This window comes from Symphalangus syndactylus, chromosome 2 (genome assembly GCF_028878055.3).
Source record: "Symphalangus syndactylus isolate Jambi chromosome 2, NHGRI_mSymSyn1-v2.1_pri, whole genome shotgun sequence".
Taxonomy (NCBI): Eukaryota; Metazoa; Chordata; class Mammalia; order Primates; family Hylobatidae; genus Symphalangus; species Symphalangus syndactylus.
Window position 1 is genome coordinate 69680345 of NC_072424.2, and position 22417 is coordinate 69702761.

Here is a 22417-nt window from a genome sequence, read left to right on the forward strand (position 1 = left end):
TGATAAGATCTGTGTTATTGACACATGGTCATTGTTAGAAACCTAAATTGCATTGTGGAGAGGACAGAAACAAGAAGTCAATTACTTGAATTTTGCAAGGGTCCAAACAAAAGATGACAAGAAAACAAACTGTATCTGTGGCTTGGAAGAAAGGTAATAATTTCAGGACCTAGCTTAGATTTAGGATTGGAAGCACTTGGGATTGAGTTAAATATTTGGGTTGAGAAAATTGTAGGGACTAAAGATAGTACCTCAAGTGTCAGAATAGATGTCGTATAGTAATGTCTTTAATTGAGGGGCAAAAGACAAAGAACACATTTGTCATATTCTCAAAGGGAACACAGGAACTGACTTGGGACTGTTACTAGCAATTAGTCCACTAAAACTCAACTGTTTTACAATAGCTTTCAACAGTTCACTGCAATTTACATTCTTAAATGGGGTGAAAAAATTTAGCAATCCTTCTAATGAGTTTCTTCTTCCCAAAACAAGCTTCTGGAGAGAAATTTGTAAAGCAGAGAATTTTCCCCAAAGCAAAAAGTGTTTCTTCCTTTCGTAGAATAAATAACAGTCATATATAAGCTAAACAAATTTAATTATATTATTAGAGTTGCAACATTGTAACTGAGGCCCACAGTCCTGTAATATAAATAATTTCAACTAATATGATTGGTATGTTGAAGAGAGAAAAATATATCATTCAAAAATGGCTACTTCTGTAAGTCAAAAGTCTAAATAATTGCAATTAGCTTCTATAGAATTATTAATTTTATAATTTATGGTGTCTCACATTAATATATTGATTGGTTGGAGCAAGTGCCATGTTGGAAACCAAGCTAACTCAAAGTGCAATGTTGAAAGAAAGAATATTTATTGTCTTTTATTTATCCAACCAATATTTGTTGAGTACCTACCATAGGTGCTAAGCTTCTGGATTACCATAGTCAATTGGACAGGCTTATTCTGTCTCATGCAGTTTATAGTTTAAGCTTGAGAGGAAAACCAACCTTTTACATTTTATTTTTTATAGATTCATGGGATATATGTACAGATTTGTTATGTGGACATGGTGCATAATAATGGTGAGATTTGAGCTTCTAATGTGCCCATCACCCGAACAGTGAACACTGTACCCAGTAGGTTACTTTTTAACTATTATCACCCTCCTACCCTCCCCACTTTTGAAGTCCTCAGTGTCTATTGTTTCAATCTGTATGTCTATGTGTACCCATGGTTTAGCTCCCACTTATAAGTGAGAACACGTAGTATTTGACTGTTTCTGAGTTATTTAACTTACGATAATGCCCTCCAGCTCCATTCACATTGCTGCAAAAGTCATGATTTTATTCTTTTTTATGGCTGTATAGTATTCCACAGTGTATATATACCACATTTGCTTTACCCAGTCATCGTTTGATGAACATGAAGTTGGTTCCATGACTTGGCTATTCTGAATAATGCTGTGATAAACATACAAGTGTAGGTGTCTTTTTGATATAATGATTCATTTTCTTTTGGGTAGATACCCAGTAGTGGGATTGCTGGATCAAATGGTAGTTCTATTTTTAGTTATTTGAGAAATCTCTGTACAAACTCTTTTCTATAAAGGTTGTACTAATTAACATTTCCATCAAAAGTGTATAAATGTTTTCTGTTCTTTATAACCTCATCAACATCTGTTGTTTTTTAACTTTTTAATTATAGCTATTCTGACTACTATGAAATGGTATCTCACTGTGGCTTTCATTTGTTTTCCATGATTAGTGATGGTGGGCATTTTCTCATATGTTTGGCCACTTGTATGGTATGTCTTCCTTTTTAAAAAATTTCTTTTCTTTCTTTCTTGTTTTTTTTTTTTTTTTTTTTTTTTTTTTTTTTTTTTTTTTTTTTTTTTTTTTTTACAGGACTTCAGCTATTTTCTGATGCCTTCAGCTTCTTTCTGTCACCCAGGCTGGAGTGCAGTGATGTGGTCTCAGCTCACTACAACCTCCACCTCCCAGGTCAAGTGATTCTCCTGCCTCAGCTTCCCAAGTAGCTGGGGTTACAGAGGTGCATCACCATCCTTGGCTAATTTTTGTATTTTTAATAGAGATGGGGTTTCACCCTGTTCGCCAGGCTGGTCTCAAACTCCTGACCTCAAGTGATCCACCCATCTCAGCCTCCCAAAATTCTGGGGTTACTAGTGTGAGCTACCGTACCTGGCTGTGTGTCTTCATTTGAGAAATATCAGTTCATGTCCTTTGCTTATTTTACTTTTTTTTTTTTTTTTGATAGAGTTTCTCTCTCTGTCGCCCAAATTGAAGTGCAGTGGCATGATCTTAGCTTATGCTTACTTTTTAATTGGATTGTTTGATTTTTTTTTCTTGTTGAGTTTCTTATAGATTCTGGGTATTAGTCATTTGTTGAATGCATAGTTTGCAAATATTTTCTCCCATTCTGTAGGCTGTTTACTCTATTATTTCTTTTGCTGTGCAGAAACTTTTAAGTTTAATTAAGTCCCATTTGTGTATTTTTGGTTTTGTTGCATTTGCTTTTCAGGTCTTAGTCATAAATTCTTTGCCTATGCCAATGTCATAAGAAATTTTTCTAGATTTTCTTCTAGGATTTTTATAGTTTTGAGTCTTACATTTATGTCTTTAATGTATCCTGAGTTAATTGTATATGATGAGAGATAAAGGCCCAGCTTCATTCTTTCGCATACAGCTATCCTGTTTCCACAGCACCATTTATTGAATAGGTTGTCCTTTCACCCATTATATATTTTTGTTGACTTTGTTGACAATCAGCTGGTTGTAGGTATGTGGCTTTATTTCTGGGTTCTGTATTCTGTTCCATTAATCTATGTGTCTATTTTTGCACCGGTACCATGATATTTTGTTTGTTATAGCCTTGTAGTATATTTTGTATTCAGGTAATGTGATGCCTCCAGCTTTGTTCTTTTTCTCAAGATTGCTGTGGATAGTCAGGCTCTTTTTTGGTACTGTATGAATTTTAGGAAATTTTTGTAATGCTGTGAAAAATATGTTGGTAATTTGGTAGGAATTGAATCTGCAGATTGCTTTGAAAAGTATGGTCATTTATTGATATTGATTCTTCCAATCCGTGAGCATGGGATATTTTTCCATTTGTGTTATGTATGATTTATTTCAGCAGTGTTTTATACTTCTCTTTGTAGACATATTTCATCTCCCTTGTTAAATATATTCCTAGGTATTTTTATGGCTATCATAAATGGAATTGAGCTCTTGATTTCATTCCCAACTTGAATGTTACTCATGTATAGAAATGTTACTAACTTTTGCATGTTGATTTTGTAACCTGAAATTTTACTAAACTTGTTTATCTAGTCTAGATGTCTTTTGGAAGATATTTTATGGTTTTCTAGGTATAATATCATATCATCAGCAAATAGAGATATTTGACTTCCTCTTTTCCAATTTGGATGCCTTTTATTTCTTTCTCTTGCCTGATTTCTCCAGACAGGACTTCCAATACTATGTTGAATAGGAGTTATGACAGTGGGCATTTTTGTCTTAAAATCATTATTTTAATATGCTTTTAAGTGCCAAAATTAAATTCAAGTTGTTATGTGTGGACTTAGAAGGAGCATCAAATCCAGAGTTGGAGAGTATCTAGAAAGGCAGAAATGTATCTCCAGAGAAAATAACATCTGCCCTGATAAAGGAAGATCAAGATTAAGCTAGTTAAATTAGGCTCGTTAGAGTTGCAGTAGAGTGAGGACAATGTGCAAAGGTTATGAGGTAAGAGAGATTGGGACATGTACTGGATCTATGAAATGGGTGACTTGGCTGGATCATAGAGCTATAATGATGGATTGTCATTCACTTAGGCTAGACAAACAAATAAAGGCCGCATTATAAAGGACTTTCTTAATGTTAATAAGAGTGTACCTTTTTGTTGTAGCCTTCAGTTATCATTTTATACTTTGATACGAGTTGATTAGTTTGTAAGTATATATCTTACTTTTACAATAATACAAAAATCTAGTAAGAATAAATTATGGAATTTCCAAACCATGAATTATTATGCAGCAGTTTAACAAAAGAATAAGATGGCCGGGCGCGGTGGCTCACGCTTGTAATCCCAGCACTTTGGGAGGCCGAGGCAGGCGAATCACGAGGTCAGGAGATCGAGACCACGGTGAAACTCCGTCTTTACTAAAAAAATACAAAAAATTAGCTGGGCGTGGTGGCGGGCGCCTATAGTCCCAGCTACTCGGAGAGGCTGAGGCAGGAGAATGGCGTGAACCCGGGAGGTGGAGCTTACAGTGAGCCGAGATCGCGCCACTGCACTCCAGCCTGGGCGGCAGAGCGAGACTCCGTCTCAAAAAAAAAAAAAAAAAAAGAAAGCAAAAGATAACTCCCTATCTATTAACTTCGACAGATGTCTGGATTTATTTTGTGAAGAAAACAGTTGGTTGTGTAACAGTCTGTATTATGCAATTCAATTTGTATAAAACAATATATGTTTTTACGTGCATAGAAAGTTTCAGGAAGAATATCCACAAACTGTTAACAATGACCACTTCTGGGGAGTATAATGGAAGTGATTGTGGTGAAGGAAATATACATATTAAATAATGTCTGAGAAAAAAATAAAAAGGGATAAAGAAAGCTTTATTAATCCAACAGAAAGCAAAAAATGATAAAAATGAAGAAAGAAAAGAATATACCCAAATATACAAAATATAACAAATATTCTAAATATTGCTATTCCTAATAAAAATATTAATAGATTGAATAAGTCTATTAAAGGTTAAATTCTAGAAAATCAGAATAGATTTGATATCTCCATCCAGCTATGGTCTGTAAATAAAACAAAAACAAAAATAAAATGAAAGAATGTAAACATACAAATCCTGAATAGAATATTAATATATAAAAAAGATTGAATTTGTATCTTACAAAACTTTCCACAAAAAAAAAACTTCACTGATGAATTTACAAGCATTTATGGAAGATTTAATATCAATTCTTTACAAATCCTTCCAAGAAGATAGAACTTTTCAACTTATTCAGTGAGGCCAGCATTATTCTTATATCAAAACCAAGTAAAGAACATCATATGAAAAGAAAACTAAAGAACAATATTTCTTTAAATATATATATGCAAAATGTCTCAACAAAATACTAGCAACATATAGAAAGAATTACAAACCAAGTAGGATCTATCTTGAGGATGTAAGATTTGTTTAACATACAAAAATGAATCACCATAATATGCCATATCAATAAAATAAAAAACAAAAACCACATAATCTTCTCAATAGACACAAAAGACATATTTTCTATAATAAAATCAAACACATTTTCTTGATAAAAAAGATTTTAAAAATCTAGGAATATAAGAAAACGTACTGAATCTGAGAAAAGGTATTCATGAAAAATCTACAGCTAACATCATGCTCAATAACTAAAGAAAGAATGCTTTCTTCCTACGATCAGGGAAACAGAAAGCATCTTCTCACTCACTACTTCTATTCAAAATGCTACTGGAGGTTTTAGCCAGGGTGCTTAGAAAAAAAAATTAACAAAACATATTCAAATGGAAAAATAAGAAGATGCCGGGCATGGTAGCTCACGGCTGTAATCCCAGCACTTTGGGAGGCCGAGGTGAGCAGATCACCTGAGGTCGGGAGTTTGAAATCAGCCTGGCCAACATGATGGAAACCTCGTCTCCTCTAAAAATACAAAATTAGCCAGGTGTGATGGCACATGCCTGTAATTCCAGCTACTTGGGAGGCTGAGGCAGGAGAATCGATTGAACCCGGGAGGGAGAGGTTGCAGTGAGCCAAGATCACACCATTGTACTCAAGCCTGGGCAACAAGAGCAAAACTCTGTCTCAAAAAGAAAAAAAACAAACAAAACAAAACAAAAAAAGACAGACAATAACAGGTGTTGGTGAAGAGGTGAAATTGGAATCCCCATACATGGTTGGTCGGAAGGTTAAGTGGTCTTATTAAGTAAGACCACATTTGAAAGGTCAGGATGAAAGCAGAGATGGGTGTCTGCAATTACTCTTATTAAGCAAAGAAGTTATTTGGATTATCAAGGAAAAATTTTAGGAATCTGCATGGCTTCTGAGTCACAATATACCCTTTATATTTATAATATTTTATTTAGTCTGAGAAGTGGGCCTGCCTTTATCCTTAATATTGTGTTTATATTTCAGCCTCGTGCATATGAAGCTCACAGCACCTAACTTCTTTAATTCATGCCTCACTAGCTTCAGGTTTGAGCTTAAACATATCATCCACAAAAAGTGTTTTCTAATGCCAGGTTAGTTATGTTTTCCTGATACATGCTTTTATAGCAACCTGTATTTTCTCAGTATCCATCACACTTTCTTGTTTCTACCTATTTAATTGCTTGGTTTCTCCACTCAATGGTAAGTTGTTGAATGTATCAGGTAGGAACCTCTGGGAGCCAACTTCAGAGACTGACTGTGGATTACTTAAGCCGATATTAGAATTTTTGGAAGGACAAAGAGGGCAGTTATAGATCCAGACTGGTAAAACATACCTGGAGAGAGGATTGGACAAATAATCAAAGACACTGGGAGCATAAATAAAAGAAATTACTAGGAGTTAATTTCAGGATATGAGTGATGAAATAGAAAATTCCAACATTTTCAGATTTTTCAATATTCTAGTCAACATGTACCTTGGAAAAATAATTTTCGAATGGCTAAGAGGATTAAACACCTGGCTCTTAATTAAAAGAAAAAGTGCACCTTGATTACAATCTCTATCAAAGTTTCTAATGGAGAAGAGGCAAAAGTTAAGAAAAATAATAATAATAAGGATGGTCAGTTGGTATGGGAGTGGAATGGATGTAGGGCTGGTATAATGATTGTCAGGTAGAATAACCATCATATATTAATTCCAGCGAATGCTCAGAATTGGACCCCCCACAAATTATCAAAGTGCCTGGCAGACAGTGGGTCCATGTATGAGGCCCACAGTACTCTTTGTCTCCTTTTCTAGACTTCAACTAGCTGGCTGTGACCTCAGCAGCTGCACTAGAAGCTAGGACTCTGCTGCCAATACACTAATCTTTGACAATTTTTCTTCTGCCTACTGTTGTATATTACGGCTACTGAGAACATTGGTTCTTAACCATTTTTAAATTCATGGGTATATTTGCAACTCTGATAAAAATTTATGAGTAATTTCCTTAGAGAAACATAATGCTTATTAACACACATATTTACGTAATTTTTAAAGAGACCTCCTGAATAGAATTCCTAAAATGCTTTTGTGTTGTCAAAATAATAAATAATATCTATATCTATGTCTATCTATCTATCTATCTATCTATCTATCTATCTATCTATAGAGAGAGAGCACTAATCTGTGAGGGCTACCATTCTAAATGTTTTACATATATAAAATAATTCATTATTTTTGACAAATCTAAAGGAAAGTACTACAGTTATCCAAATTATATATCAGAAAAGGAAAGCATAGAGTTGTTACATAACCTGGCCAATGTCTCACTGAATTTAAACCAAGTCTATATAATTAGAGAAACCGTAGTCTTAAATAATATGATTTAGTCTTTAAGTATGCTAAGTGTTGCAGTAAATACCCAGATGGTCCAAGTTTGGCTTAAAACTCCCAGGGGCTTGCTTGTTATCTACTGGAGAAGATAGAATTTATGAAAAGGTCTATATTGAAATGAGGACTGTGAAATGTGGTAAAAGAGAGTTAGAAAATACAATGGATGGGCTGGGTGTGATGGGTCACACCTGTAATCCCAGCACTTTGGGAGGCTGAGATGGGCAGATCATGAGGTCGGGAGATCAAGACCATCCTGGCTAACACGGTGAAACCCCGTTTCTACTAAAAAAAAAAATACAAAAAAAATTAGCCAGGTGTGGTGGTGGGAGCCTGTAGTCCCAGCTACTTGGGAGGCTGAGGCAGGAGAATGGCATGAACCTTGGAGGCGGAGCTTGCAGTGAGCCGAGATCGCACCACTGCACTCCAGCCTGGGCAACAGAGCGAGACTCCGTCCAAAAAAAAACAAACAAACAAACAAACGAACAAAAAAAAACACACACACAAGCAAACAAAAAGAAACAAAAAAGAAAATACTAAGGATGAACATGAACAAAGCAGTGATCAAACTTTTGCGAGTAGGGGAAAAAGTTCAATGCTTTAAAGAGTTATTGGGTGTCCATTATTGGCTTAGAGATAACAACATGACAGCTGCAGAAAATTGAGACCCTCAGAGGATTGTTTTGACAAGAACACAGTAAGAATAAGGACAGCTTTCTAGCAGTAAACACATCCTAGCAAAAAGAGCCAAGATGGAGAGGTGAAATAGATCTTGCATTAGTGCTTTGGGCATTAGAAGTTAGCCTTCTTATCATCAGCTGGCCAAATGCATTGAGACTCAGCTTCCTTATCTCTGAGGTGGAAATGATGTATAATTGATGACCTTAAGGACCTGAACATATGGGTTTATTTAGTTACTCTTAATAAAGAATTTAATGAAAACAAATTACATACATAAAAATTGGCTAAATATTGGGAAGAATGGAGAGAAGAATGAACATGGTTACTCTTTTTCAGGAGTTTAAAGTCAAGTTGGAAGAGAAAGTACCTTAAAATGAATTGAAAAGATAAATATCATATATGCATATGAAATGAATGGTTTATATATGGCTCCAGTGAAAAAGAAAATAATTGTCTCAAATTCGTCAATACTATAACATCTATTGTTGCTGTGATGATTGCTAAGAACAGTGAATTTAAATTAAAATATATTTCCTTGGTGAAGGAATTGTTATTAAAAAAAAGAAAATACAATTTCTGGAAAGAAGTTCACTCTTGGCAACATGGAAGAATGTAAAGCATTTTATTATTAAATTATTTAATATTTTCTGCCTAATTGTAGAAATCTATAGGGGCCATGAACACATATTTAAAAGGTGTGCAAGGGACGCCATTCATTACACACCAGGAAAAAGTAGTTGGAACTTTATTAAAAAGTGACTAATAGGCACTCCAGATAATTGAAATGACAGCATATTTTGACAGCTGCAAGCAAAAATGTACTTGTTCAAAATAATGAGTGTAAATCTTTTTAATTTCCAGAAAGAAAAATGATGTACAGGTTTAACTTAATTCAGTCAGCTTATAAAGTGTAATAATAAAAGGTAACTAACTCTTCACTTGACTGGTGAAACCTCTGTTAATTGGAGGTCCTGCCAATCACTGCATGTTAGGGCTGGATGTGAAGGCTTCTGAAGGTCCTCAATTGGAAGAGGTGATTTCCTCTAGGGTCCTGGAGGAAACGAAGATCGCCACAGAAATTATCAAGTATCCACAAAATAACCTTTATGAATACCTCTTAGTGTCAAATTTGGAGCTCACAAAACACTTAAATCTCCAAGCAAGTAGATTGAAATAGAAACACATTCATCATCCACATGTGATGGCCCCCATAGGTATACTGTAAAGCTAAGAAGTGAGGTTTTAAAAATAAAGAAATAACAGAAGTAAATTTCCTAATCAACAAAACGAGTCAAATCCCAGGTTAAGAATAATCCACATAACTTAAAAATGGACCAGTGTCCACTTGCTAAGACATGGCTGCTTGATTTTATTACTTTTAGATCCATAAAGGAAATCAAAAGGACAAACAAAAGCAGATGATGATCCACATCATGGCTTTTCAAACTGACATTATATTTAGATTAGGGAAAGAGAAAGTGAAATGTAGGTGCCAGCCTCAGGAGCCAAGCTTCATTTTCTCCTAATTTATTTTATTTTATTTTAGATATGAGTAGTCATTTTATTAGAGACGCAACCAGCTGTGCATTTAAATATCACTTTTATAAGTTTTGACTATCCTTTTGGTAAGAGAGCACAACAATTGAACCCACTAAAAAGTGAAACCAGTCCATGAATGACATGTGATTATACATTCTTAATCTTCACTCTTTGTGGGAAAGTTTGCTATAAAATGCATTTGTTTAAAATGTTACCCAGCATAGGCTTCTCAGGAACAATTTAAGCGCCATAAATGTTTCCTTCAAATTGAGTCAAAAGAGGCTAAGAATCGTATTACATCGGGTGGGAATCCAATGTTTGGTTTTACAATAAAAGAATTTCAAAAATTTGAGCACTGCCATTATTTACAGCAGCCGGGATCACTGTCATACGATAAAATCTTGATTTTTCTTTATTCTGAGCTCATTGACAGTGAAATTTTCACTTGCAAACCACACAGTGAGGTAGAAGGCTAAAAAGGTACATGCTTTAGATCATCTGACTAAATAGTTTTTTTTGTTTATTTGTTTGCAAATGAATGAAACTCTTCCATTAGTCAAATTTCTCAGGTCTATTTTAATCACAAGATAATCATTTTTTTGTTCATAGTTAAAGGTTTACATTGCATATGTCTAATATCTTATGTATAAACAAGGGCCATAAATTTTTGACTGGTTAATATGGTCCATGAATGAATTCATTGTTCTCAAAGTGACAGATTTTATTTTTAAGAGAAAGAAAACCAATCTAGATCCTTAATGTCTGTGAGGTGCTATACAGAAAAAATGCTTTTAAATTTTAATAACAACAAATAAGAATGTGTATTAAGTTAGCTTTGCCCTAGTGAAAGTGCACCCCATTCAGAATTTTTTAATAACCTAAAGAATTATGTTAATATATTGAATAATATTAAAATATTTAGCCACATATGTATTTATTTAGCTACATATATATTAAATGGATATTTATCCATTATTGTGTTTAATAATATAACTTACTTCTAAAAAATTCAAAAGCTAATATTGGTTTACAGTACAATAATACAAATTACAAACATTCGGGAAACTAGGAACAAAGATTAGATGTAGATATGCATAGATATGATACATAAAGGTGAACTAAGGAATTTAATTGATTTAGAAGTCAATATGAAAATCCCAGCATAAAAAAATTGAGTGCTGCTTCCAATTCAAGATGGTAGTACAGATTTATAAGACAAAGTAATCCATGGAATGGGGAAACAATGGTATTACTTAATTGAATAGTGTGTCTAATAAGTAGAATGAGAAAAGTAGATGGATTTGCATTGATTGCATGACATGAAATATAAGACAGTTTGAGGATTTTAGCAAAAGTGGGAGACATTCTTGTAGCCCAATCCCTAGAAATACCCAAACTTCAGAATAGGAGAACTCAAACTCTGAACTCAAAGTTCAGAGTGAGTGGATGACAGTCATCTTGATTATTAGGAATAATGCTGGCTATTCATAATTATCTTTACTAAAAGAAACCGCTGGATGAGTCATTCTTTCTTCTTTCTCTTCTCTTACTCACTTTTCACGACCAATACATAGAAACAGGCAACAGTGGTATTTAAAGCTAAACCTGGAGAACAAATCTTTGGAAATAATAGCAGATCTGCCCACAGAGGTTTAGAATTAGGGTGTCTTAAAGAGAACCGGTAAAGGATTGATGTAGTTTTAGAACTCAACAACAGAGAAAAACAAAACAAACCAAAAGTAATTCTCCCCAAGGAAAAAATACAAACATAAAGTTATTTGTTATGCTTTTATTTTTAAGCAAACAATTATTGAGTGCTCTCTATATGCCAGATATTGGTCTAAATGATATATATGTAACTTATAACAATCCTGTATTGAAGAGTCTATTATTTGTGTTTAACACATAATTGACACCAAAAGATGAAGTAACTTTTACCAAGTCCTGTAACTTACCAGTGATGGAGCCAGAATTTGAACCAGACAGACTTGGTTCCAGAACAGAAACCCTTAACTCCTGCTCCATGTTGCTTACCGAGGCTGGAGGAGGGACAAGTCCAAACCTGCCAGTCTGCCTTCCACTCTCGCTGACAGCATTTTCTAAAAATGAATTATGCAGACAATACCCCCTTAACACACTGGAAATCACTTTTAATCTTTTTTTACAGGGAAGAAAATTATTAGCAAATCAACCTCAAACTTCTCAGGAGCACATAGGCTAGTCCTTTTTTCAGATATAAATGACTAAGTAAAAATCATTAGCTACTAAGTGGGGGGGTAAAAAAAACCCACACAAACACGAAAGAGAAGAATGAAGAGAAATAGATCCAATGAATGACCACACAGAGAAATGATTATTTAATGTAAGAATAACAAAATGAAAATAAAATTTTCCTGAATTATAAGAAAAATTCAAGAGAATATTTTATCCATAGAATGAATAGATGCTTCCATGGAAAAGGAACAAACTGCAGAACAGACAAGTAGATGGTGATAGAAATGTAAAATGTGACTGTTTTTTAAGTCACTAGGAGGCTGAAAAATAAAATGGAATTTTAGAAGAACAAATATGTAATCTGGAAGAAAAAAATGTAGAGATTCTCTTAGAATAGGGAAAAAGACAAATTTATAATAATTTCTTAAATGATAAAAAAATGAAAGGAAATGGATCAGGGAAGAAACAATTACAAATGTGCGACATCCACTTATTAGGGACTCCAGGAAAATTAATTGACCCCATCCCTACAAAAATATTTATTACTAGAATGAAAAGCTCAATATTTACAGAGTGAGATGAATGAATAAAAAGTTCACACCTAGTCGTTAAGTTGTTAACATTTAACAATTGCAAAAATCAAGCTAAAAATTTACCAAAGTCGGAAAACAAAAATAAACTAGAGAATATACACTCAAACAGGTCATCCCCCAGATAAAGATAACCATGAGCTTTAAATTGGCTTTAGGAATTCAACTTATCAAAACAGGTTGAAGCAATGCACTCAAAGGCATGGAGAAAATGATTTTGAAGATAGATTTGTAGTCTTATTTAGCTCATTAGTGAATAATAAGAACAAAACAATACATTTTTATATACACAGAAAATAAATGTTGGCATCTATATACTATTTAAGGAAAACATACTCAAATATATACTACAGCATATTGAACAAACAGCCTAAGAGAAAAAGATATGAAGTATATGAAACAATGATCTTAACTCATTATTTCAATGAAGAGACATCTGAAGAGGACAGCTGTGCATGGTCTGAGAAAATAATCTTGTTTAAACTAAAACAGGAAGTTGGAAGTTTCCATGAATAATAAATATCTTTAATGAGAAAGTGAAGTAAAATCAGGAGGCCAGCTCTTCTTGCATCATTTCCTTCAACAATGAAAAAGGCAGAATTGCAAATTAAAGCTAAGAAAAATAAAACAATAACAAAACCAGCAATGATCTCAGTAGAAAACAAAATATTTTGAAAAATCAAAAGGATCATGCATCTGACATTGATGCTCTGAAAATTCCCCTTGGAAGAGCAAAGTTTAAGGATTTAGATTATAGTTCCTTCTCTATGTAACCAATTATACTACTTATAGTACAAAGAAAAATATTTGCATACTTATAAATGTTTACCACTGAATTATAGCAGATATTGAGAATCAAAGATATTGTTTAATGTTGCTAAGTCAAAGAAACATGACATACAAGGAGAACAGAAACATACTAAGTAGAGAAGAAGTTATAATCTTAAAAATAATTAAATTTGAAATTATAAAACTTTAGGCATAAATGTACTAATAGGCCAAAGTGTGAGTCTTCTCATTTTATACTGTTTTACCAACTGAATTTCTAAGTACATGGATGTACTCAAACAGGCATTTTAGATAATATGATATATATTTGTATATATAAAATATTTTTATATATTAATATATAAAATTCACATTAATTATGTATCAATTAATAATTTAATTAAAAGATATATCTTTATATATATTTTTTCTCATCTAGATAATTACCTGGGTAATAAAATGCAGAATACTGGTCAGTATAATTTCAAGAGAAAAGAACTCTGCCTTAGACACAACAGGGAATGCATTGGCTCATGTAATTGGTATGTCCAGGGATAAATGGGCTGCACCGGTTTCTCATATGTTGTCATCGGTTCCTGACTGATACGGTTTGGCTCTGTGTCCCCACCCAAATCTCATCTTGAATTGTAATAATCTCCATGTGTCAAAGGTGGAACCTGGTGGAGATAATTGAATCATAGGGGTGGTTTCCCCTATGCTATTCTTGTGATAGTGAGTTCTTAAGAGAGCTGATGATTTTATAAGGGGCTTCCCCCTTTGCTCAGAACTCATTCTGTCTCCTGCCGCCCTGTGAAGAGATGCCTTCTGCTGTGATTGTAAGTTTCCTGAGGCCTCCCCAGGCATGTGGAACTGTGAGTCAATTAAACCTTTCTTTATAAATTATTCAGTCTCTGGTATGTCCTTATAGCAGCATGAGAATGGACTAATACAGTAAATCGGTACTGCAGAGAGAGTGGTGCTGCTACAAAGATACCTGAAAATGTGGAAGCAACTTTGGAACTGGGCAACAGACAGAAGCTGGAACAGTTTGGAGGGCTTAGAAGACAGGAAGATGTGGGAAAGTTTGGAACTTCCTGGAGACTTATTGAATGACTTTGAGCAAATTGCTGATTGTGATATGGACAATGAAATCCAGGCAGAGGTGGTCTCAGATGGAGCTGAGGAACTTGTTGGAAACTGAAGAAAATGTCACTCTTGCTATCCAAAAAGACCAGCAATGTTTTAGCAAAGAGACTGGCAGCATTTTGCTCCTGCCCTAGAGATCTGTGGAACTTTGAACTTCAGAAGGATGATTTAAAGTATCTGGCAGAAAAAAATGTCTAAGTAGCAAAGCATTCAAGAGGAAGCAGAGCATAAAAGTTTGGAAAATGTGTAGCCCGATGATGCAATAGAAAAGAAAAACCCATTTTCTGAGGAGAAATTAAAGCCTGCTGCAAAAATTTGCATAAGTAACAAGGAGCCAAATGTTAATCACCAAGACAATGCAGAAAATGTCTCCAGGGCATGTCAGAGACCTTCACGGCAGCCCCTCCCATCACAGGCCTGGAGGCCTAGAAAGGAAAAATGGTTACCTGGTTTGGGTAGAGAGCCTCCACTATGGACAGGGACTTTCTCCTTTGCTCAGAACTCATTTTCTCTCCTGCCTCATTCTCTCTCCTGCCATTCTGTGAAGAGATGCCCTGCACCATGACTGTAAGTTTCCTGAGGCCTCCCAGCCATGTGGAACTTTGAGTCAATTAAACCTCTTTCTTTATATATTACCCAGTCTCTGGTATGTCCTTATAGCAGAGTGAGCATGGACTAATACACTGACTCGGCTTATCTTAGTATACATTTTTATTCTCAAGCAGGATGTGTCCTTACGGTGGCAAAATGGTCAACAACTTAAAGCTTTTGTTCAACCACTAAGCAGCCCTAAATTCCAACGGTTCTTTAATAATCCAGTAGTTCCATAAATATCCTCAACACTGCCTCTTCTTAACTTGGTAGAAATAACAGCTAACATGTATTAATTATTTACTATTTGCTTGATACTGTTCTAAGTCTTAGGGACCATAAATAATTAGCACAGGCCTGTATTGCTAGTGAGTGTTGGTGCTGAGATTTGAACAAGTTTAAATTTACTCCAAATTTAGTGATTTTAACTAATATTCCATATACTTATGTTTCAAACAATTACTGTAATCTATTGACCAGACCTGGGTCAATTGTTCACCTCAGTGGTGAGGTCAGCACTATTGAACCATATAGACTAAGAGTGGAGTAGGATGGTTTTTCCAAAATTGCTAGACTGAATAAAAAGTACTTCACACTAGCTTCAAAGAAAGATAGAAGAAACAGAGGAAAGTATGATGCTATAAAAAGAGACTAATAAATAAGAGAGACAAAAACAGAGAGAAAGAGAAGAGAGAAAAACAGGTAGGTAAGTCTGGTTTTCAAAAGGCCTTTGACTTTTTGATTCCAGACCTTATGGACAGTGATCCCCTTCTGACTTTAGTTTAGTAAAATAATAGATCCCCTTGTTATCTAGTATTATTTGTCTTCTGCTTATGCTAGTTGAATGAGTTTCTGGGTTTTACAGCCAGAGTGTTGATTACATTATTATAAAATGTTTATAAATTTATAAACTTGTAAGTCATATGCCTTTTTGCATAGTACATAAGATCTGATATTTGCATGTGTGTTTCAGGACTTCAGTAATAAAAAGTTAAAAATTAAAGGAAAAAATAAAAAATGCTATCCCTAAGTAGTAAGACAAAAGTTATTCTTAATTACTTCTTTATTTTCTAAATCATTTTTTGGTTTTTCATTTTCTATGTCATTTTGTGTCTTTTATGCTCAGAAAAAATTATAGCAAAATGTTTTACTAATGATTTTGCATATTTATAAGAGCCAAGTAGCATTGGTAATGCTCATTTATTGTACTGTGGGCCAGGGCAATGAATGCTGGGAAAGTCCCCCAAGAAAATATTGCAAAAATATGCCATCATAAAATGAACAAAGCAAGAGAATGTGGGTGACTCTTTATAACCCGTTACCAATACAAGGAAAAAATGAGCACAATATGCCTATCTGTAAGTAAAAACAAAACATGTCACTTTGATATATAAAATAAGAGTGTATGACAATAAGTTGTCTTGTGTTTTTCAGCATTTGAACCAAAGAGCTATATATAACTATCCTGAAATCCAACTCTCATTTATTTGCTAGGAGATCTTGTACAAGTTGCTTTGGTTTTTTTACATCTTACTTCTTTCCATCCATGAAGGTAGATCTTTAGAATTTTCACGAAGATTAAGGAAGATAAAACATATAGGATATACATACTTCATTTAGAATAAGCTCTTAGAATTTTTATTGTTTAATTTTCATGAGATAGAGTAAAAGAATAAGTAGCAATTTATTCATATTTAATCCTTTAATAGAAAAAATTATCCAACAATAACCTATGTCAGGTAATTTTGCCTCATATATGTTTTTTATATACCAAACAAAAGATAAAAATAATGTTTTGTGTTATGCATTATTTTATTTGTGAACTCCAGGTTTAGAATTACACCAAGATATAGACAGAGGCAGGACATGTGAGGAGGAAGAGAAGAACATAAAGGAAAAAAAGAGAGAGAGATTCTGAACAAGTCCAAGTGAAGATGCCCTCCTTTAGAAGAAATGTGCCCTGCTTTTAGTTACATGGCAAATTTGACCTTTAACTTTGATAATGCAAAGGGAAATTCTAAATATTTATCTCATACATGCGCTTTATTTGCTATCTTCTTTGACTACATTTGTGCAATCTACCATACTTTGTCACTTGGATTATCTTATTATCTCCTTAACAAATTCCTCCATACCCATTCTTAGTCCTTCTAAGTCCTTCTCTATATCTGCAGTGATCTCAAAATGGAAATATGGCATTTTCCCGGCTTAAAATGCATTTCTTTAAGAGTACAAAACACTCATTAACATAAAGTCTCTGCATTATCTGGTCCCTACTGTATGGTTTCTCTTTTCTTTCTTTATATAATGTGCTCCTTCACTTTAAGGGATATGTACTGTATGCCTCTCAGCCCCAAGGGTTTTGTGCACAAAATGAACATTGCTTATTTCTGAGCCCACATTTAATTAGAACAACTTAATCATATTTCCAATAACTCTTCATCCCCAAGAAGTCAGGCATAGTCTTTGAGAACACTTAGATCACCTCTAGTTTTTTTTTTTTTTTTTTCTCTCTGTGACATTGCGGCCTCTTAGACAAATTAAATATACAAGACAGAGCTACAAAGATCTGAACAGCTTGATCAAGGATTCAGCGTTACCCACATAATTATTTAATATTGAATCATCTCCATTTCTAGATATAAAATGAAAATGAGAAAACTTGAGGGGTGGAGCCAAGATGGACGAATAGGAACAGCTCCGGTCTCCAGCTCCCAGCCCCAGCGACACAGAAGACGGGTGATTTCTGCATTTCTGCTTGAGGTACCGGTTTCATCTCACTAGGGAGTGCCTAACAGTGGGTTCAGGACAGTCGGTGAAGCGCACTGTGCGCGAGCCGAAGCAGGGCGAGGCATTGCCTCACTCGGGAAGCGCAAGGGGTCAGGGAGTTCCCTTTCCTAGTCAAAGAAAGGGAAAACAGACGGCACCTGGAATATCGGGTCAGTCCCGTCCTAATACTGCGCTTTTCCAACGGGCCTGGAAAACGGCACACTAGGAGATTGTGTCCCGCACCTGGCTCGGAGGGTCCTATGCCCACAGAGTCTTGCTGATTGCTAGCACAGCAGTCTGAGATCACGCTGCAAGGCGGCAACGAGGCTGGGGGAGGGGCGCCCGCCATTGCCCAGGCTTGCTTAGGTAAACAAAGCAGCCAGGAAGCTCGAACTGGGTGGAGCCCACCACAGCTCAAGGAGGCCCGCCTGCCTCTGTAGGCTCCACCTCTGGGGGCAGGGCACAGACAACCAAAAACTCAGCGAGAACCTCCACAGCCTTAAATGTCCCTGTCTGACTGACAGCTTTGAAGAGAGTAGTGGTTCTCCCAGCACGCAGCTGGTGATCTGAGAACGGACAGACTGCCTCCTAAAGTGGGTCCCTCACCCCTGAGCAGCCTAACTGGGAGGCACCACCCCAGTGGGACAGACTGACACCTCATTCAACCGGGTACTCCTCTGAGACAAAACTTTCAGAGGAACTATCAGACAGCTGAATTTGTGGTCTCACGAAAATCCGCTGTTCTGCAGCCACCGCTGCTGACACCCAGCCAAACAGGGTCTGGAGTGGACCTCTAGTAAACTCCAACAGACCTGCAGCTGAGGGTCTTGTCTGGTAGAAGGAAAATTAACAAACAGAAAGGACATCCACACCAAAAACCCATCTGTACATCACCATCATCGAAGACAAAAAGTAGACAAAACCACAAAGATGGGGAAAAAACAGACCAAAAAAACTGGAAACTCTAAAAAACAGAGCACCTCTCCTCCTCCAAAGGAACGCAGTTCCTCACCAGCAACGGAACAAAGCTGGATGGAGGATGACTTTGATGAGTTGAGAGAAGAAGGCTTCAGACGATCAAACTACTCTGAGCTACGAGAGGAAATTCAAAACAATAGCAAAGAAGTTAAAAACTTTGAAAAAAAATTAGAAGAATGGATAACTAGAATAACCAATGGAGAGAAGGGCTTCAAGGAGATGATGGAGCTGAAAGCCAAGTTTCGAGAACTACGCGAAGAATGCAGAAGCCTCAGTAGCAGATGCGATCAACTGGAAGAAAGGGTATCGCTGATAGAAGATGAAATGAATGAAATGAAGAGAGAAGGGAAGTTTAGAGGAAAAAGAATAAAAAGAAATGAACAAAGCCTCCAAGAAATTTGGGACTATGTGAAAAGACCAAACCTACGTCTGATTGGTGTACCTGAAAATGATGGGGAGAATGGAACCAAGTTGGAAAACACTCTGCAAGATATTATCCAGGAGAACTTCCCCAATCTAGCAAGGCAGGCCAGCATTCAGATTCAGGAAATACAGAGAACGCCACAAAGATACTCCTCGAGAAGGGCAACTCCAAGACACATAATTGTCAGATTCACCAAAGTGGAAATGAAGGAAAAAATGTTAAGGGCAGCCAGAGAGAAAGGTCGGGTTACCCACAAAGGGAAGCCCATCAGACTAACAGCTGATCTCTCAGCAGAAACTCTACAAGCCAGAAGAGAGTGGGGGCCGATATTCAACATTCTTAAAGAAAAGAATTTTCAGCCCAGAATTTCCTATCCCGCCAAACTAAGCTTCATAAGTGAAGGAGAAATAAAATACTTTACAGACAGGCAAACGCTGAGTGATTTTGTCACCACTAGGCCTGCCCTAAAAGAGCTCCTGAAGGAAGCACTAAACATGGAAAGGAACAACCGGTACCAGCCCCTGCAAAAACATGCCAAATTGTAAAGACCATCGAGGCTAGGAAGAAACTACAGCAACTAACGAGCAAAATAACCAACTAACATCATAATGACAGGATCAGATTCACACATAACAATATTCACGTTAAATGTAAATGGGCTAAATGCTCCAATCAAAAGACACAGACTGGCAAACTGGATAAGGAGTCAGGACCCATCAGTGTGCTGTATTCAGGAAACCCATCTCACGTGCAGAGACACACATAGACTCAAAATAAAGGGATGGAGGAAGATCTATCAAGCAACTGGAAAACAAAAAAAGGCAGGGGTTGCAATCCTAGTCTCTGATAAAATAGACTTTAAACCAACAAAGATCAAAAGAGACAAGGAAGGCCATTACATAATGGTAAAGGGATCAATTCAACAAGAAGAGCTAACTATCCTAAATATATATGCACCCAACACAGGAGCACCCAGATTCATAAAGCAAGTCCTCAGTGACCTACAAAGGGACTTAAACTCCCACACAATAATAATGGGAGATTTTAACACCCCACTGTCAGCATTAGACAGATCAACGAGACAGAAAGTTAACAAGGATATCCAGGAATTGAACTCAGCTCTACATAAAGTGGACCTAATAGACATCTACAGAACTCTCCACCCCAAATCAACAGAATATACATTTTTTTCAGCACCACACCACACCTATTACAAAATTGACCACATAGTTGGAAGTAAAGCTCTTCTCAGCAAATGTAAAAGAACAGAGATTATAACAAACTGTCTCTCAGACCACAGTGCAATCAAACTAGAACTCAGGATTAAGAAACTCAGTCAAAACCGCTCAACTACATGGAAACTGAACAACCTGCTCCTGAATGACTATTGGGTACATAATGAAATGAAGGCAGAAATAAAGATGTTCTTTGAAACCAACGAGAACAAAGACACAACATACCAGAATCTCTGGGACACGTTCAAAGCAGTGTGTAGAGGGAAATTTATAGCACTAAATGCCCACAAGAGAAAGCAGGAAAGATCCAAAATTGACACCCTAACATCACAATTAAAAGAACTAGAAAAGCAAGAGCAAACACATTCAAAAGCTAGCAGAAGGCTAGAAATAACTAAAATCAGAGCAGAACTGAAGGAAATAGAGACACAAAAAACCCTTCAAAAAATTAATGAATCTAGGAGCTGGTTTTTTGAAAAGATCAACAAAATTGATGGACCGCTAGCAAGACTAATAAAGAAGAAAAGAGAGAAGAATCAAATAGATGCAATAAAAAACGAAAAAGGGGATATCACCACTGATCCCACAGAAATACAATCTACCATCAGAGAATACTACAAACACCTCTATGCAAATAAACTAGAAAATCTGGAAGAAATGGATAAATTCCTCGACAAATACACCCTCCCAAGACTAAACCAGGAAGAAGTTGAATCTCTGAATAGACCAATAACAGGTTCTGAAATTGTGGCAATAATCAATAGCTTACCAACCAAAAAGAGTCCAGGACCTGATGGATTCACAGCTGAATTCTACCAGAGGTACAAGGAGGAACTGGTACCATTCCTTCTGAAACTATTCCAATCGATAGAAAAAGAGGGAATCCTCCCTAACACATTTTACGAAGCCAGCATCGTCCTGATACCAAAACCTGGCAGAGACATAACCAAAAAAGAGAATTTCAGACCAATATCCTTGATGAACATTGATGCAAAAATCCTCAATAAAATACTGGCAAACCGAATCCAGCAGCACATCAAAAAGCTTATCCACCATGATCAAGTGGGCTTCATCCCTGGGATGCAAGGCTGGTTCAACATACGCAAATCAATAAATGTAATCCAGCATATAAACAGAACCAAAGACAAAAACCACATGATTATCTCAATAGATGCAGAAAAGGCCTTTGACAAAATTCAACAACCCTTCATGCTAAAAACTCTCAATAAATTAGGTATTGATGGGACATATCTCAAAATAATAAGAGCTATCTACAACAAACCCACAGCCAATATCATACTAAATGGGCAAAAACTGGAAGCATTCCCTCTGAAAACTGGCACAAGACAGGGATGCCCTCTCTCACCGCTACTATTCAACATAGTGCTGGAAGTTCTGGCCAGAGCAATCAGGCAGGAGAAGGAAATAAAGGGTATTCAATTAGGAAAAGAGGAAGTCAAATTGTCCCTGTTTGCAGATGACATGACTGTATATCTAGAAAACCCCATTGTCTCAGCCCAAAATCTCCTTAAGCTGATTAGCAACTTCAGCAAAGTCTCAGGATACAAAATTAATGTACAAAAATCACAAGCATTCTTGTACACCAATAACAGACAAACAGAGAGCCAAATCATGAGTGAACTCCCATTCACAATTGCTTCAAAGAGAATAAAATACCTAGGAATCCAACTTACCAGGGATGTGAAGGACCTCTTCAAGGAGAACTACAAACCACTGCTCAATGAAATAAAAGAGGATACAAACAAATGGAAGAACATTCCATGCTCATGGGTTGGAAGAATCAATATCGTGAAAATGGCCATACTGCCCAAGGTAATTTATAGATTCAATGCCATCCCCATCAAGCTACCAATGACTTTCTTCACAGAATTGGAAAAAACT

At 35.9% G+C, this 22417-nt stretch overlaps 1 long non-coding RNA gene across 2 annotated transcripts in view; it reads right to left on the reverse strand.

The window, feature by feature from the left end:
- Positions 1 to 1826: 1826 nt before the first annotated feature.
- The window catches only part of LOC134735820 (uncharacterized), a 413721-nt gene continuing 393130 nt past the window's right edge, over positions 1827 to 22417 (reverse strand). For both annotated transcript variants that reach the window (XR_010119344.1, XR_010119342.1), the window contains exon 2: positions 1827 to 1906. This is a non-coding gene — a long non-coding RNA (uncharacterized lncRNA). The remainder of the gene's footprint in view (positions 1907 to 22417) is intronic.